Genomic DNA, 16,975 nt, shown 5'->3' with positions numbered 1-16,975 from the left:
CTAAAACTTCTTGCCTAACATGTTGTACCATTCGGATGCTTAATTGAAGCTGTTTTCCAGAACCAGTGCTCAGATTTTGGTCAGCTGATACAGTGAATAGTGGTGTCCCTAGTCATTGGCAACACTTTCATTTCCTAGTCAAAAAATACTCGAGTGCTTGCTGTGTGCCAGGGACCGTGCTGCTACCGGGTTTGGTGGAAGTTGAGTGTTCACTCATGCTGAAACTCTGGGGCTCTAAGACATACGGAACCCCTCTCTTAGAACTTCATCTTTATCTTCAGCCATCTCTTAGTTAGAACTTCACTTCTCTAGTCCTAACCCCAAGTTGCTGCCTGGTGTAAGAGAATTGAAGTGTCCTCTGTGGTGCTTCTGACCTTGTCCATCCTTGGAAATGTGCTGTTGCCTTTGTTGAAACTGTTAGAAGAGTGTCCTGTGACGTGGTGTCATGCGCATCACATGTTGCCTGCCTGACTTGGGGGATGCAGCATCAATGGAGCAAAGATTTATCTTTTTATTATAGGGTAAAAATAAGGCTTTGTCATTTTTGTTTTGTTTTTTACTGTCACATTTTGGCCCCTCTATCCTTCCTTTAAACAAAAAAGTAATATGTAAGGAATATTATTTCAGAAGGTTTATTTCTTGCATTTTGATATGTAAGGTAGCAGAACTCTAAGAAACGTCCATCTACTAAAAAAAGGGTAAATTCTTCAAACCTAAAATAGCAAACATAGTTAACAACTCCAGTCTTTGCTCATAGATTTTTAATAATTAGTTGATGCTTGTGGTCTAATGAAGCGACAGTATAGGAATGATGAAAAGCTTGCATTTGGAAAGTGGGGGTGAATTCTTCCCCTGCATCTGAGCTGAGGCTGACACCAGGCATCTCCCTGTGAGCTGGAGAGGCCTCCTGATTGACAGCCAAGACGGCTCATATTCATCAGCCAATGCTCCTGCCAGTGGTTGCTCAGCAGCTCACTCTCACCGTGATACTGAAATTAGGCCCCTAATTCCCTTTAATATCCCCACATCCTGGGTTTCCCCCTTTATCTGACCTTGAAATGCCTCTCCTGCCTCTCCCTACTTTGTAATCCTGGTGCACCTTCCACCATAGTTCAGGACTTTGTCATCTTTTCCTTTCTTTCTGATCTCCCTGCCTCAACCTTCTTCCCTTTGCTGTCTCTACTGTACTTCCTCCAGAATTAGATGATACCATTCCATCACATTGCTTAGCTGCTCTAAGCCCTGACTGTGTGTCCGGTATGTAGTCTTGTTAGCTCGCTGTTCCGTGTCTTCCCCGACTGGGCCTCCATGCGCCTCTGACTCCTGTCCTGGGTGTATCCCTCCCTGCCTTTGTGCGTGCTCTTCCCTGTGCCAGAGTTGCTCATTTGTCTCTTCTCTGCTTCATGCAATCTTTGTTATTCTAAAAGGCCTCTATTATGTCTCCTTTTTAATTATTTTCCTTCTATGGTCTGAATAAACAGAACAGGAGAAACAATCACATCTTTCACAAGGCTCAAGTAACTTAAATGCAAAGTCATAAAAGTGTATCTCTGCCTTATCATATCTGTAAGACTTGATAGAGGAGCGTAAATCATATTCACAGCAGCAGCTTCAGTCTGAGACCACTCTGCTAATCGGAGAGAAGTTTGTACCTTGAGATTGAGGTGAATGATCTCTCAGGTGTTGAAGGAATTTGCAGATGGAATTGAGGTACCAGTATTGATAATATCTGGAAGGATTGTGTGGAAGACAAGAGTTGCCTGAATCAAGATAAATACCCTGATTTTGCAGAAAGCACCAGGACGTCCTAGGCCTGTGCTGCCCAGTATGGCAGTGTTGGCCATGTGTGGTTACTGAGCACTGCATACATGGCTGACCTGCACCGAGATGTCCTGTAAGTAAATATACACTAGACTTTGAAGATTTAGTTTTTAAAAAGGATACAAAGTAACTCTTAATAATATTTTATGTTACATATTGAAACAATATTTTGGATTTTGAGGGCTAAATAAAATAATTATCAAAATTAACTTCACCAAATTCTTTTAAATATTTTTTTAAAGATTTTATTTATTTTTAGAGAGAAGGGAAAGAAGGGAGATGGAGGGGAAGACAAGCATCAATGTGCTAGAGAAACATTGATCAGTTGCCTCTTGCACGCCCCCAACTGGAGACCTGGCCCACAACCCAGGCATGTGCCCTGACTGGAAATTGAACCCGCGACCTTTCGTTTTGCAGGTCAGTGCTCAATCCACTGAGCCACATCAGCCAGGGCTCTTTTAATTTTTAATACAGCTCTAAGAAAAGTTAAAATAAACTTTTATGGTTCATATTTTTGACTTGCATTGTATTTCCATGGGAAGGTGTTATTCTAGACTCTCTAATTCATTGATGTTACTTTATATCCTTGGCAGCATTCTAAATCATAGAAGTAAGCAGATGGTTGTGTAATTGTAGAAAAGGAAGTAGTAGTAACTAAAAGCAAGAATAGTTTCACTAAGAACAAATTATGCGTAGCTTCATTTTTTTAATGATGTTGCTAGGCTGGAAGATCAGAACTTTACTACAGATTTATATTTGGATTTCTGTAATACATTTGGTGCATCTCTGCTAAGCTTGCGGACAACTTAGAGAACATAGAGTTGTGGTTGATAGCGTGGCCATGTCGGTACCAGGTTGAACTCAATTCTCAGAATATTTTGTATTGACTGCTGTGTCAGGAACAGGCTAGAGGATGCTCTTGGTTTCCTATAGAGCTTGTTTCATGTCAGTGATAAGGTCAAGTTTGATGAGGTTTTAGTGATCTAAAAGAAAGGTGTGCCACACCAGCTATGTTCTGCGGAGTGGTCTGGAGGCACGCATTGAACACATTTAGTGAGTGCTTGTGTGCCCAGGCACTCTGCTAGTTGCTGAGAATAAAGAGTAATAGTGCTATTAATATATTATCCCTAACTTTAAAATTTTGTCTGGTTGGAAAGAACAGCACTTGAATAAAATCGAAGACCTTGTGGTAGCACTCTGACAGAGGCATGTATGAGTAGGTTCCCTGGCAATGTGGAGGATATCACCCCACCTCTACTGGTTGTTTAGAAGGCCTATCTTGGTCCTGATAGCTAACTCTTTTCACAAAGAATGGCTTAGAATTAATTGGTCTAAAATTAAAATCATTATATTTAATGGTTCCTATCCAACAACTTAAAATACAGCAAATTAATCTGTGAGATTTAGAAAATCCTGTGATCTCTTGGTTCTGTTGATTTTTTCCAGCTTTATTGAGGTATTATTGATAAATAAAGTTATACATATTTAAGGGTATGATGTGATGTTTTTGTATATATATGCAATTGTGAAATGATGGCCGCAGTCAAGCTAATACACATCTATCACCTGACATACTTTATTTATTTATTTATTTATTTATTTATTTATTTATTTATTATGGTGAGAACATTTAAGATGTACTCTCAGCAAATTTCAAGTAGACACTATGGTATTATTAACTATAGTCTCCATGCTGAGCATTAGGTCTCTAAAACTTAATTTATAACTGAAATGTTTGTTCCCCTTGACCAGTATCTCTCCATCTCTGCCACTTCCTAGCTCATGGCAACCACCCTTCTACTGTCTGCTTCTGTGAGCTTGCCTTTCTTAGATTCCACATATAAGTATGTGAGATTTTTCTGCAGCTATGGTAGAAAGCTTGGTAATGTCTTGAATTACTTTCAGAAATGTCCAGGACAAAATCATCCTGACTGTGCTTTTGGAGATGTACTGCATTCATGTAACAGAGTGGCCTTCACACTATCGCTCCTCAAAAATCCTTCTGGCTTTGCCTACTAGGCACCTGTTTGGCTGTATCCATCCAGAAGCAGATAATTATGTATTGCAATTAGGCTTTCTGAACTTGAGTTGAAAGTTATGGATTGAGCTCTCAATAATCTAAGAGGCTTATTGTTGTGGAAGATTTTTTTCAAGAGTTTACATAGCGCATGGACCACTTTGGTTCCCTCAACGTTGATCTTCCAAGTATGCAGCAAGTGGCTGTAGGCAACATTTAGGTGGCAAGGCGCTATTGTAGACCGTCCCAGAACCTCTCTCCTTCCTACTGAGCCATCCTCTCATCCATGCTATGTCCCACGTTGATTGAAGATTATTCCAGAGGCAGCCTCCCAACATCTCTTCCTATATTTTGGTAAAGATATTGTAACACCTGCCTTTGTTATTTCCTGGTGTAATCGTCACTTCACATATTTTTAAAAATTGGCCAGAAACATGCAGGGAAAATAATGTGATTATCTGAAAAATATAAACAGTAAACAGTAGGTAAAATGGAAGCTCAATTATAGTAACTTAGGAAATCATGGCTAGTTTCTTCTGTATCATAATCTCTGTTTTTATGCTTAAATTTTCCCTAGATCCAGAAATTCTATTTTGTTTCCCTCTCATTTTAGTTTATTTTTGGAAAGTATCTCACATCTTTTTTGTGAAAGAAGGCAGAATATAAAGTTAAACTACAGGCTTTTTAATGTCATATTTGGTCTATAAGTAGGTTGTTTAATGTCTTTACTCTGGGTAGGTAGGAGTTATATATTTGACCTTGTTGCAACTTTCATATTAAATGTTAAATATTAAAGTAATGGTGGGCAACTTTTAAATTTTACTTATATATTCTATGTAGGTAAGAAAATACTTAGAAGTCATTTTTTTCCATTAAAAATTATAAGTTTAATGAGTCCTATGGAAAAAATAAATAAACTTAATTATTTCTTGTGTAGGAGATCTCAAAGAGGGATTTGATTATGTTCCCGGGTCACAAACAGGGCACTCTCTGGGCATTTGGTTGGTCACAGTGTGTGTGGACAGGCAGTCCTTCGGGCTCCTGTGACTGTGTGGGGCTGCTGGAGGTCACCTGGGATCATTCCATGTTTTTCTCAGAAAACCCTGCAAGGTTGATATCACTATGGTCCTGCTTTACTAATAAGGACATTGGTGCCAAGAGGTGAGGTGAGATCGTCAAGTCATTTGGGAGTGGAAGATCACTCCCTCGTTGAACTTGGGCTGTGTGCAGCTTTGGCTGGGGGCAGAATGGATCCCACTGCCCTCCCCAACCTGGTGTACCCTGTCCTGAGGTCGTGGCAGAGTGGAGTGGCATTCCCACTTTTGCCTTCCCTGGCTGGTGCCCTCGCGCCTGGGCTGTTCGCACAAGCCCCGAGTTTCACTCTACCCATGCCCGAGAGGGGTTGTTAAGAATCCTTGGCTAGGTTTTCCTGAAGGGTCTCCCTTCCTGAAGGCTGTATCTGGAATTAGATAGTGTGCTCTCTCTGGAACTGAGGCTAGCTGGGTATTAACAACAAAGATTTCTCTTAATACTGTGAGAGAAGGCGAATACCTACTATTGCAGAATACTTACCTAAATGCATCAAAGATGGAATATTAACAGCAAGAAATGCTAATGTCAGCAGGAGAGTATGAAGGGCTAGGGCGTGGGTGTGCCCAGTGGTGGTCCTCAGATGCATGCTGGAAGCACATGGGGAGTGGGGAGGGTGGTGCTGCCCCATCCCAGATGGCTGCCTCAGCCTGGCACACACCTGGACTCAGGAAATAGAAGTTGACCGTATTGGAAAGGCCTTTGTGGGGTGTTCTACAGATTTCTGACCAAAGGCCCATGAGGGAAAGTGGATTTCAACTTAATAAAGGTCAGAGGTGACCCAGATCAGGGTGGACTCTATTGTTGGGACAGGGAGGGGGTCCAGGAGGGGCTGGACAGTTGACTTCCTGTCCCATGTGCTGAGGCCAACCCATAACTACCATTTCCCTTCCTATGTCTAGCACCACCTTTTTTTGTTTGTTTGTTTTGGGTTTATTTCATCATGCCTTAGAAGCTCTGGGTCTGCCCCATAGCAGACTTAATGGAGTCTACTCACGGCCCTCTCTTGGGTACAGTGTTGGAAAATAAGGTCACCTGTCTTTAAACTGATAAATGCTTGTAAGCACAGCGGGGGTGGAGTGAAGTGGCTGACTTTAGTTTTGAAACATTTGTTTCTATGCTGGGAATGTGACAGGAACATGGGTCTCCTGGGAATGGGGATTTTCTGTACATCAAGATCTTGGCATTTGTGTGTGCAGAGTTATGCCTCTGCCTTCCATTCTCCCTGGCTTGGCACAGGCCCTAGCAAAACGGGCACTATCAGGACTAACATACAAGAATAGGCATCAGTTCTTCCTGAAAGGCCCTTCATAATCACTACTTCATGGGCAGAGTCAACCCAGTCAGAATGCCTGGGATTCTGGAGCTTCCTGGGCCTCCTTTCCTCAAGTGGGAATTGGGGAAATTGCTGAGAGTACCCAGAGGGGCCAGTGACACACGGGTGGCTTTAGGAGCCTTTGGACTGGGTCAGTGGTTTCCAACTAGCACTCCGGAGTCACCTGGAGGTCTGTTAAAACACCAGTGGCGCATCAGGGAAGGCCTGAGGATTTGCAGTTTAACTCGCTTCCTGGTGAGGTTAAACTGTTCATCTGCATGGAGTCCTCATTTTAGATGTGCACGGTGCTGAATGAGAGTTCCCAGACACAGTAAACTTTGCAGGATCCTCAGCGAGAGGGAAGGTCGATGTCTTGTAGGGAAAATGCGGCCATGCCAGAAAGGGTTATAAAAGTTCTCCCAGAGAAGAAGACCTGTGGTGTCACAGGCTTTAAGTTTTCATCACAGATCATAAATGAAGTCCATAATTTTTAATACCACACTTCTGCTTAATAAGCCACATGTATGCATGTTTTTTCCTAACCATTTTGCATTTGTCTTTAGTCTGTGTGGATTTTCATATGTAAAATATTAGTTCAGTTCTGATTTTTTGAAGTAATTAATTAAACATGGTAGTCACTTGGAAGCAAAACTACGATCTTTGTATTTTAAAATAAAAAATTTTAATGGGATCTTTTCTGGAGCATATTCATAGCTTTAATAAAAAATTAAATGTATTGATCATATCATTGTTAACATCAATACTTTAGGCCATGAAAATGTACTTATTTTCTTTGTTTTAAAAAATGTTTTTATAAAATAATATTTTTCTTTATTGGGAATTTTATTTTTTTAATCTTATGAGTTGATTTTTTAAAAATTTTCAGACAGCTTGGCTATTTTTTGTTAGAATACATACAATTTACATTCTTGGCATACTTCTATTTCAACAAAAATTGATATAGATACTATTAGTGGATTAAATTGGAGGAATATAGTAAAGATAATTTCTAAATTTAGTCTTAGGGTCTTAAATAAAATGCCCTCTGGTAAGCACACAATGCAGTATACAAATGATGTATTATAGAATTGTACACCTGTAACTTATATAATGTTATTAACCAGTGTTACCCCAATAAATTTTAATTTTTTTAAATGTCCTCAATGAACTAGAACATGTTTTTTTAAATGTACTAGGATTTAAAGTGAAACTTAGTGAAATGTGTATTCTATAATCAAAATAAGTCCTGTTTAGAAACAAATTTAACTAACGGAATATTGAACTATTTCTTATTATATCATTCTGTTTTTATGGTTTAATTATGTAGTTGATCCATTTAATCTGAATACCTCACAACATAGAAACTAGGGTGTCTTTCATATAGTTTTTAACTATGAGAAACCAGATGTCTCTTTGGTATGGCCAGAGGGAACCAGAACATATATTCTATATGCCTCTTTGATGATTTTTTAAATCTACAAAATAGGTACTTTTAGATAAATGATTATACTGGACAGAAAGAAAGATGTGAGCGGAGATAAAATCTGTATCATCTCTCACTACATAGCAAATAACCCCCAAACTTAGTGTGGCTCAAAATGATAAAGCCTTCACGTCCTTCACCTTTCCGTGAGAATCTGGGTGTCTCAGGGGGCCACAATCTAGGTATTGCTGGGGCTGCAATCACCTGAAGGCTGGGCGGGGCCTGGGGGAGCTGCATGTGAGGTGGCTCAGCCAGGTGGCAGGTGAGTTGATACTGGCTATGGGTGGGTGGGAGGAGCTCAGTTCATTGTACCTGGGCCCTTTCCTGGTCATAAGTCAAATTGTTGGTCAGGGAAGCTTCTTGAATAATGATCTTTCATAGTGTCCCAGACTTTATCCAACTGCACATATCCAGCAATTTCTAATACCATCACATTGGGGGTTAAGATTTCTACATATTACAATAATTTGAGGAGGGATACAGATATTCAATCCATTGCAATGCCATTATTACTACTAATGGTTGAAACGTAATTGTGTATTTACTCTGTTTCAGTTTCAGGTTCTAAGCCAACAGTGTTAAATACATTGTCATTTAATACAGAACAACCCTGAGTAGAACTGATATTTGAATTTGGGATGACATATTTGACTGCAAAGTGTACACATATATCTACTAAGCTATAAATACTACTTTGTTTACCAATTTTTTGATCATTAATCGATGTATTTTTATGTATTTTTTATTTTATCCAATACCTACTTTTTTGTGGACATCAATTTGAGATGGACATAAAAGAATTCAAAGACTGTCTTTTTGAAACATGTAATTTAGTTAGGGATGTATGGCTTACATAAAACAGCCAAAGGGTAAAAAATTACTGCAGAAGATTACATAATAAATGCTTTATTTTATGGAGTAAGTTGTAGTTTTTATCATGCTAGTTAGTATCACCATTAAGATAGCAAAACTACCTTAAATGTAATGGGGCCATTAATTTGTTGTTTACTCTTAGTGTAAATCATTCCTGGCCAGTCATTTATATTGGCATTACTTTCTCCGAAGCCCTGAAGATAGCATATAGCAGACATTAATGAAAAGTTCTTTTTTCAGTGAAACCTTACCCTCTCTTATCTTGCAGTCATGCCGGGTGGCCTGGCTCACAGACCCTCCTTGCTTACTTGCTGGGGGCCAGCATTGAAGGTTTCAGGGATGCTTTATCAGAAAGGAGACCGGAACAGGGTTCTGTGGTGCCGCAATGCTGGTCCTTCTGGATTCTGCTTTCATAAACACAGTGATTTATATGTAGCCTGTCTATGCAGCAGGGCCTCACAGGGAGATGCCCTTGACTCTACATAAGGCTTTCCTGTGACATGAGAAGTAAGAAGTGCCCAGCAGACACATGCTACAATGTGGCTGAACTGTGAGGACATTATGGGGAGTGAAATGAGCCAGTCACAAAAGGACAAACACTTCCCATTTAAATGATGTGCTTAGAGTAGTCAAATTCATAGAGACAGAAAGTAGAACGAAGGTTGCTAGAGGCTGAGAGGAGAGGGGAACTGAGAGTTAATGTTGAACGGGTCCAGAATTGCAGTTTTGCAAGATGAAAAGGGTTCTGGGTGTGGTCGGTGGTGAAGGTTGGACAACACTGTCAAAGTGCTTAATGCCACTGAACTGTACACTTAAAAGTGGCTAAGATGGTAAATTTTATATTCTTTGTATTTTACCACAATAAAAAATGCAATAATATAAAACATGATGTCTTAATAAAACCTGTGTTTAACTGTTAAGAAAGGTGCCCAGTAGATTGTATTACATTTTATTAACGTTCGGCCTAGTTTTTGTAGGATAGCAGAAAATATCAGTGTTGATGTTCACATGGTTCTACACTTGCTTATTAACAAAATGAATAGCTTTTTTAACAGCAGGATGAAAGTGGAGGTTCTTTGGCCTGAAATCATTGCCACCTGTTCTGGAAAGCACTTGATGGGAACTCCAATTAAATTATACTTCTCACCTAGCCAGGACAACCCCCAGCCTCAGCGTTGTTAAGCGGAGCTTCATCTCTTGAAGATCAAAAACACAGTGCTAGAAAGCTGTTCCCATGGAGTGTGTGTATCTTCAAATAGGTTAAGTGATACAAAGAGTCCTATAGTTCAACGTTGAATATATTGTGGAAGCTAATTTTTTAAGGCAAAATGGAGACTTGAATCTCATTAACACTTTTATCTGGTATTTGGAGATGCCTGGAAGGAAGGAAAATTGCCGAAAACTGAATTTTGTTGACGTCATTTCCTGGCATGATATCCTATGGTTGCTTATATTACTGTTTTACCATTTCAAATTTTACTTTTCAAGGAACATTGTGCCTGATTTAATAGTCATTTAAAAATTATAATTTATAAAAGTAGAATTATCATACAACCCAGAAAGTCCACTTCTGAGTATATACCCAAGAGACTTGAAAGCGGAGTTCTGAAGAGATACCCATGTTCACAGCAGCACTATTTATTCACAATAGCCAAAACATGAATGTAACACAAGGGTCCATCAATGGATGTATGAATAAGTGAAATGAGGTATATACTTATAATGTAGTATTAGCCTGCAAAAGGAGGGAAATTTTGACACATAAAACGTGAATGAACCTTGAGGACATTATATTAAGTAAAATAAGCCAATCACAAAAAGACATATTGTATGATTCCACTTATGTCAAATACTTAGAGTAGTCAAATTCATAGAGACAGAGAGTAGAATCTAGGGGATTGGCAGGGGTTGGAAGTGGGAATGGGGAGGTAGTGTTTAATGGGTACAGAGCTTCAGTTTTACAAGATAAGAGTTTTGGGAATGGATATTGGCAATCACATTATTGAGTGTATTTAATACCATGAAGTGTATACTTCAAAACAGTTAAGATGGTAAATTTTATGTGTATTTTACCACAAAGACAATGTTGGAAAAAATAATTTAAAGATCAGCCTCCAGATAAGATAAATGCTTTTTGCCTTAAATTGAAGTGGGTTCCTGACGCCTGTGTTTGTTCTTGAAGAATTTTTCATAATGTAAGTTAATGAGGGATTTTGCACATATGAATTTGAGTAATAACAAAATACATGTTTTCTACAATAGTTCCTTCCTGACAAAGAAGTACAGTAACTTTGGAAGAACATGCTAACCAAAAAGAAAATAACTCAATATATTTTGGATTTTGGAAATCTCTAGAGTTATATGAGGTCAGATATTTTTAACGAAGGAGATTCCTTCCTCTGTTCTTTCTTCCCAAAATATCACATTCATCCTGCAGAATATATCAAAATCACTCTTATTTATATGTTCTTACTGCTGGAATTTAGGCTGGGAACCACCAGAAACTCTGCTTTTTAATTTGATTAATCTTTTCTAAATGACATATTATGTTCAGCTACTGATTCGCAAATATTAAAACCTTATTAATAATTGGATCATGACCAGGTAATAACATACTAGGTTTAAAAAACATGTATTTGTAGAGTGTTAAAAGTGAATATTTGAGATGTGGAACATGTTTTATATATATATATATATAATATATATATATTATTTTGGAAACAGGCACATTTCTCTTTAAAAGAACTTAGAGAAACCAACATGACGGTAAGCAGTTTACAGCTCTTTCTTTTATGACCTTTTTCAGAAACTTCTATCTCGGACATAACATCTCTGACCACATGTGGGTTTGCTAAGAGTTATTGTTTATAGAGAATCAATGAACAAAATTGATGGGGTACATCTGAGTAAATTATAATGAAGCTTTTCAGTGTGCTTTTTCCTTTTTTTTTTTTCTTTGTAAAGCCTAGAGATATACAAGGATCTGTGTCAACTCAGTCCAAATAAATTCTTTATTAAAATACGTAAAAGGCCTCTTTATAAGGAGCAGCATGTGAGAAGCATTACAGCGAGGTGATTGTGTTCTTTTTGCTTTGAGCCTCAAGAAGATGTCTCCACTTGTATAATCCTGCCTTTTTGGAAAGAAAAGGTAATTTTCAAGAATGTTTCAAATCAGTGATTGATAACCAAGGGACTCTATGCCTGGAATTTTTACACATTTTTGTTGAAACACCTTATTCCAAAGTTGGTATTATTTCCATTCGTTGATGAAAAAGCAGGTAAGAGGAGGTTGCTGAGGATCAGCCAGCACTGTGTGAGGAGACCTGGGCTTTGAGAGGCTAAATTACTCAGGGTCACATAGTGAAGTCATGGTAGCAGGATTTGAATCCAGCTGACTTCAAAATGCCCAAGTGTCCACTAGGAAATCATTTTGGTCTCTGTATCCCAACTTCAGCTGGTCCTACACCCACAGATAAAAATGGAGAGCAGTTTCTTGGCTGCGGAGGTCCCCTTGAGGAACAAGGGGTCCCAGCCCCACACTGGGCCCCCAGCTCAGAGTTCATAGCCAGAAAAAGAAGTTCAGGCTGCCTGGATTCTTCAGAGAGTTGCTCACCTCTGTTTTCTGTGGCCTCAGAAGGACAGCATTTGTCTGTGCTTACTCTGTCCCTCCTGCATAACCCAAGTTTATACACTGCTAATGGTACGAGATCAGACAGGACATACAGAACTGGACTATCTTGGAATTCTGGCTCGTTTGGAAAGCTCTATGAAGTGTCACCTCCTGGGCTAAATCCTAGGGATTAAGATAACCAGACAGGGGTTAATGGTTTATCGGGGAGACAGAGCCATAGCTGATCTTTATATCTGGGCTGATGTTTTCATGGAGGTGAGTCAGGCACCATAGCATGAAGGGGGGGAAATGGTAAAAGCATGAAGGGGTCAAGGGAATGCTTCTAAAAGTAGAGATTGTCAGAGCTATGCTAAGGGTGAGTGGGCTGAAGCCTCCAGACACACATCAGGAGGTACAGGACACTTCAGACAGTGAATGGCACATGCAGTGTGAAGGCAAGAAAATCATGGCCCTGTGAGGAGGTTCTGCAATCATTCAGAATTGCTGTGCACAGCATGTGGGGGTGAGTGGTAGAAGAGCTGTATTGTTGGGGGGACCCTGCCAGAGTGGTATTTGATCCTGTAGGTGATGGAGAGCCACCAAAGGAGTGTAAAGATTGTAGGCATGGGGCAGGGGTGGTAGGAGGGCAAGGTCGTAACTATGTAAGAGATCAATTTTGCTGCCCCATAGAAGGTTGAAAATCTGGGCATTGGGAGACAGATTGTGAGGTGATGGTAATGATCCAGGTCACACATTAGGATGAAATATTGGGAATCGAGTATGGCTAAATTCTTAGTTCAGTAAACTTGCAGACACTGGGTCTCCCTGCCTTATGAGGCAGTCTATTCAAATGTGAGATTGTTTGGTGCTAGAATGCTCTTATCAAGAGCCGTATTAGCCTCCCCGGAACTGTGCCACTCAGAATGATGTCTCTTCCTCCAAATGGTACCACCTCCACTCCCAGGCATTTCTCTAGTTGACTTAAATATTATATTTCCAGGTTCCCTTTTTACCTGTCCACGCTTCAGTCTGCCAAGAGCTGGTTATACTTAACACTCTTAACAGCACAGATAGTATAGTAGGTACAGGGTAATTCCCAGCTCATACGTTGTCTTAGGGATTTAGTCGCAGGAGGAACGGCAACACTACAGAATATTCAGGCACCCATGCTGGGCTTTAGAAGGGGATTTAAAATGATCCCCTCTGTAGCATAATCAAATATGACCGATACCCCTACATATGGGTTGACCAATTTAGAGCAGAGCAGTACTTGTGTGTATTTGTACTGAATTTGATCCTTCTGTTGGTTCAGCCTGTAATTTCACTCATAGTTATGCCATAGCTAAGAGGTAACAGACAAACTCAAACACATAGTCCTTTTTCAGATTAATTAATTAGTTTATACCTTCTCTCATGGGAGTGTTCAACTTACATTTCTTGGATAATGAACTTTGTAAGGGCAAGGGCTCTTTCTTATTTAATCTAGGTGACTCTTTCCATCTAGTGTAGGGACCAACTCATTGTAGTTTCTCAGGGAGTATTTGTTGAGTGAATGTATGAATTTGTTTCTTTTCACTTATATTGTACAGTAATACTATAAAATTGTTTCATCTTCTCACATGTAGAACCATGATTCTATTATATAACATTTTAGCCATTTTAAGATTTGAATCAACTATAACTTTGATAAGCCTGTCTTATATCTTTATATCATAGAAAGTATATTCATTAGACCAGGACAAAGCCTACTGATGCTTAAGGGGTTCTTCCCAATTAATATATCAAATGTTTTTACAAGTAGTTTTAGAGTTGATTTTAAATTTAATGATTTTAAAGTGTATTACTCAATGAATTTCATAAATATGCACAATAATGTAGCCACAACTACCATCATGATATAGATCATTTCCATCCCTCCAATATGCCTCTTTACAGTGAAACCCTTCCCCCACACCCTGACCCTTGGGTACAATTGATCTGCTTTCTGTTGACATAGTTTTGCCTTCTCAAAAATTTCATATAAATGGAATTATGTGTGTAGTTTTCCATGTTTCCTTCTTTTCCATAGTATCGTATTTTTGAAATTTACTTATGTTGTATGCATAAGTAATTTCTTTTCTTTCATTACTAAGTATTATTCCTTTGTGTGATATAGTATGATGTGTTTGTCCATTCAGTAGTTGAGTTCTTTCAAGTTATGGGCTATTGTGAATAAAGCTACTATGAACTTTCTTGTACAAGTCTTGGTGTGAAATTTGTCTTTCAATTTCTCTTGGGTAAATACATAGAAGTGGGTTTGCTGGGTCATATGGTGAGTGTGTGTTTAATTTAATAAGAAACTGCCAAATTATTAGTCAAAGTGCCTGTAACATTTTGAATTTTCCTCCAGTATTATATCAGAATCCCAGTTGCTCCATTGCCTTGTAAATGCTTGATACTTTTGCCCTTTTAAATTTAGGCATTCTAGTGAGTGTGTAGTGGTGTATATTAAGGTATTATTTTGTATTTCCCCACCGACTAAATTATGTTGAAGATCTCTTGTGCTTATTTTGCATTTGTTCATTTTCTTTGTTGAAAGTGTGTTTAAAGCTTGTTTTTGTTTTTGTTTTTTGTTATTTTAATGGAGTTGTTTGGCACTGAGTTTTAATACCTTAATCAGTTTCAATGAAGAAATAGGAGGAAGGTATTTTTGTTGCTGGCACATTTTTAAGAATGGAATTTCTTTCCATGGTATTTTTGTTTCCTGTGCCATTCTTTCGCTTTTTAGGGCTTGCATAAAGGGGTTCTTCTGTCATCTATTGGTCTATATTAATCTATCTTACCCTGCTTCCCAAACATGTACTATTTACTAAATCTCTCTACTCATCCTCTGGGAAAACCATATATGAATTTACTTGCTAACCATCTAAACCAACATTGGAACATATACATTGGTCACTTGCAAACCTTGATTGAGCTAAATGAAAGTCCTTAATTATCTCAGTCATCACTCTACAGTGGGCCAGGACATCATTGCACATTTATTGGTTCCCTTGCACCTAGCACTGTACAGTGTAAATAACTGAGAGTCAACAGATGCCTGCCTGTTGATGATAATAAGCTACTGACTTAGGTAACTTAAGTGCTCTTGAATGATTCCAGAGCTTTAGAGAGTAAGAGTTCTGTCTGAATTGATGGATCTAATAGTTCATTATCTTGAAATTCTTACTTTAAAAACTGCTAAGCTAAGCTTTGACTATAGAATACCTACATTTTGCTTGATAGCTATCTATAAAATCTACTTGGCAACTGTATTATAACAAAGCTATGATTATGATTTAACTGTGAATAAGAAAGGGAAATTCTGTTTTGAGAATAGATGTATCTAGGTTAGATAACCTAAGAGTATTTCAAATTTCATCTCAGATTTTTCATAGGCATTCATTGTTTAATCTGGCTCTATCAGTGAAGGGAAAGGCAGAGTATGTTCTTGGACATCAATAGTGTTTTGTGTTAACATAAAGTTGAGTTGACTCATCAAGTGGTGTTCATGCTGTGTAGAATAATAGATGTGTAGGAAAATAGATGAAATTATAAGCTCTTAATAGGTTAGTTATGGAAATTATGAATTGGTTATAATCTAATGGAGCACTGGATTAGCACCTAGGAAATTTGAGATTTAAGACCAGTTTTGTTATGTGATTTTGGAGAAGTCACTGGACCACTCTGGGCTTTCATTTCCTCTGCTGTGAAATGAGTTGATTGGAGCAGGTAACCATCCAATCCCATATCTTCATGAATAGGTGTTACCAGTAATTTTTTTTAGGATGATTTTGATGTCATATGGCAACTTTGAAGATAAATCTAGTCCTAAAGTTCTTCATATGTGGTATTATTCCCCATCCCAGTCATAATTATGTGACTCCTCTAGCTCTGCATTGTTAAGAGTAGAAGTTCAGCTCTGTTCTTTTCTCTCTTCAAATGTGAGAAGGCAAAGGCAAAAATAATGATACATATGAAAAGAAAATTTTGATACAATTTTAGAATGAAACAAAAAATACTGGTTGCAAATAAGTAAAATAAGAAACATTTTTAGTTTGTTATTATGGGTTACAATCAATTTCAATTGGGCCCAAAGATATTTTTAAGTAAAATTTCTCTAAAGTTCTATTAAATGTATATAACTTTATTCATTTGAATCCCATACATCTCAGCAGACAAATAAAATAAAAACTTAAATTGCCATAAACTTGCCAAAAAGTGCCATAAACTTGGAGTTTATATTTCTTTTTTAATCCAGTACTAATTTTACTTTTTGTTCTTAGGGGAAAGGAAATTATTTTGAGCATTTTAAATGTGAGAGGGGGAAATATTCTACTTGTCATTTAAATAGACATTTTCAGGCATTTATTTATTTATTTATTTGGGAAGCTAAACAAAATCTAGTCCAAGATTTGCAGACCTTTAATAATCTTCTGCCAAGTCATTCATTACACACCACTCCAGAAGGGAGATCATGGTTGGGAAGCTGGCTTCAACCTTAATGAAGTGTTCTTCGCCATCATCTGTTGCAGTTCTAAGTGCCTCCTTAAAATATTTTACTGCTGATTACTTTTATAATCATACAAAATATAGAGTAAATCTCAATAAAAAAGATATCTATTATAGTCATAGCATTTTTGCCCTGTCAGTGTAAGCCCCCACTTTTACATAAACAAAGGTGTAGTTATTTGGACTGATGGCATACAATAAAAGCAGATGCTAGTAAAGAAGATGGTTAAGTTTTCT

At 38.1% G+C, this 16,975-nt stretch overlaps 1 protein-coding gene across 7 annotated transcripts in view; it reads left to right on the top strand.

The window, feature by feature from the left end:
• Nucleotides 1–16,975, top strand: part of FAM110B (family with sequence similarity 110 member B) — a 150,725-nt gene that overhangs the window by 10,892 nt on the left and 122,858 nt on the right. The window contains exon 1 of one of the 7 annotated variants that reach the window (XM_090283668.1): nt 2,089–2,238. The exons of 5 other annotated variants lie outside the window; for them this stretch is intronic. The gene's annotated coding sequence lies outside the window, so the exon portion shown is untranslated. Of the gene's footprint in view, nt 1–2,088; nt 2,239–11,600; nt 11,747–16,975 lie in introns of those variants that run through there. One more of the 7 variants, XM_090283669.1, reaches the window with a different exon arrangement.

The sequence above is a fragment of the Furipterus horrens genome, unplaced genomic scaffold (assembly GCF_987537825.1).
Source record: "Furipterus horrens unplaced genomic scaffold, mFurHor1.1.pri manual_scaffold_7, whole genome shotgun sequence".
NCBI lineage: Eukaryota > Metazoa > Chordata > Mammalia > Chiroptera > Furipteridae > Furipterus > Furipterus horrens.
Note: the sequence above shows the minus strand (reverse complement) of the source record. Positions and strands in the feature narration are given on the sequence as shown.